We start from the raw sequence: 2,498 nt of genomic DNA, 5'->3' as shown, positions 1-2,498 counted from the left end.
GCGCTGGCTCTGGCTTTTTTGTCCTCCCCCTACCCCACAAGGGGCCTTGTCTCCCTGGGACAGCTCATATCAGTGATTCAGCACCTACTAGTGCCTTCTTTGGTGTAGTGAGAAGACTATGTGAGGGCAAGTAGAGCTGATGACAGCATGTTAACAGCAATTTGGGACAATTCACTTAACCTTTCTGGATCTTGCTTTCCCCACCCATAAGGCGATAGGTTGAAGGTGGCCATCCCTGAGGGCTCAAAAGGAAAGTCTATGTCAGGGTCTCTGTCATCTGATCTGATGGGTGATCCAGGCTGTGCCCTGTCTGCTGAGAGTCTGGTGGTGTAGAGGTCCTTTCTATTAGGTTCCCATCCTTCCAGAGTTGAATCAAGGAGTTAGTTTCATAGAAAGTAGGTGGCCAGGGCCTTTTGAGGCTGCAAATGACAGAAACCACCTGCTCAAACTGATTTAAGCCAAAGAAGGGAAAGCATTGGGTTATATAACTAGGAAGTCCAGAAACTAATGCAGGGATTCGGCGTTCCTTAGACTTTGTTTTCATCTTTATAGCCACAGCTGGCTCATTCAGAGGCTGCAGTGATATTCTGGGTTCAAGTCTAGCCAAGAGAGCTTTTCTTCCTCCAACAGTATGAATAAAAGTCCTGGGGCAGAAGGACATTAGCCAAAATTGGGTCCTGTGGTCATCCATGAGGCTATGGTAATCTGGAAAAGATCGTCTAAAAGAAGGCTTAGAACAGGGGTGGGGTGGGGTAGGGGAGTTCCAAAGTAAGTTTAGGGCACAATTCCCAGAAGTAGGAAGAATAGATGAGAACTAAGTGGCAAAAAATTCAGGTGTTTGCCCCAGCCATATCCCCAGAGCCCACACCAATGATTTTGATGAGGTGAGGTAAGTGAGGGACATGGTACAGTGGGAGCTCTGAAGAGAGGTATCCCACTCTGCCAAGGAAACTGGAGAAAGCTCTGGGACAGGAACTAGAAATTTAGGATGAGCCTTGGAAGGATGAATAGGAATTTGTCAAGCAGAGAGGGGAGGGAGAGCTTTCCACACAGAAAGAACACATGGAAGAAATGGCATGAGCAATGGCCATAGAAGACCAAAGTCTTCACTCTGAAGTTCAGTCTGATGTCACAGCAGATTGCATGATAAAGAGGGATGGGAGATGAGGCCGTATTATAGAGAACCTTCCACAGCTGAGTTAAGGGCTCTTTTCTTTGTGCCTCTACAGCCTCAGGGCTTACCATTTATCATGGTCCTGACAAGACCCTGGTTCTTTCCACTCAACCCACTGAACAGGGCAAGAAAAAAATGGATGTTTCAGATGCAGTTTGCTTCAAATCTTTCCCTAATAGGATTGCTGCATGATTTTTTAATCTTCCAGCTGTCCAGTAGACAACTATTAAATTATTCACACACACTTTAAGACAAATATTCTTAGAAAACAGTCTGACCTGGAGGTGGCTTACAGACCACATCTGGCTCATATATTCTTTTGTTTGGTTAGCACAGTGTTTTTAAGAATTTTTGAATTAAAATGTGATACTACATACCCACCTAAATGGCTAAAGGTGAAAGACAACATTAAGTACTGATGTGGAGCAAATAGAAATCTCACATGAGTGTAAACCAGTACAACTGCTTTGAAAACTAATCAGTAAAGAAAGACAAGTATTTGCATACCTCATAACCCATCAATTATACTCCTAGGGTACACCAAACAGAAATGTGTACATATATCTACCAAAAAAAAAAAAAAAGGTAAAAAAGCATCATAAAAAGCAGAAAAAACTCAAATTTTAGAATAGGTGGATCTATGGTATATTTCACTAGCAAAATGGAATATTCAATGAGAATTAATTACCCATATTATATGCAAAATTGGGAGTGAATTAAAAAATATAACAAGAGGAGTGAAGAAGAGGTGGGAAAATAGAATTATACCGTGGCAAGTTTTCTGTATTTTATGTGAAGTAGTACAATATTAAGTGCATGCTGATAAGTCAAAGACACACAGTGGAAGAAACAAGTGTTGGTGAGGATGTGGAGAAAAGAAATCCTCATGCACTGTTGGTGAGAATGCAAACTAGTGCAGCCTTTGTGGAAAATAGTATGGATTTAAAAATAGAACTACCTTATGATCTAGTAATCACATCACTGGCTATTTACTCAAAGAATACAAAAACACTAATTCAAAGGGATACACATACCCTATGTTTGTTGCAGCACTATTTACAGTATCCAAATTATGGAATCAACCAAGTGTCCATCAATATACAAATAGATATAGAAGATATGGCATACATCAACAATGGAATATTACTCAGCCATAAAAAGGAATGAAATCTTGCCATTTGCAACATGGATGGATCTAGAGAGTATAATGCTAAGTGAAATAAGTCAGAGAAAGACAACCATATGATTTCACTCATATGTGGAATTTTTATTTTATTTATTTATTCATGATAGACACAGAGAGAGAGTGGGAGGGGGGTGGTGC

This window comes from Canis lupus, chromosome 21 (genome assembly GCF_003254725.2).
Source record: "Canis lupus dingo isolate Sandy chromosome 21, ASM325472v2, whole genome shotgun sequence".
NCBI classification, from domain to species: domain Eukaryota; kingdom Metazoa; phylum Chordata; class Mammalia; order Carnivora; family Canidae; genus Canis; species Canis lupus.
The sequence above is the reverse complement of the archived record's forward strand: the minus strand, read 5'-3'. Positions refer to the sequence as shown.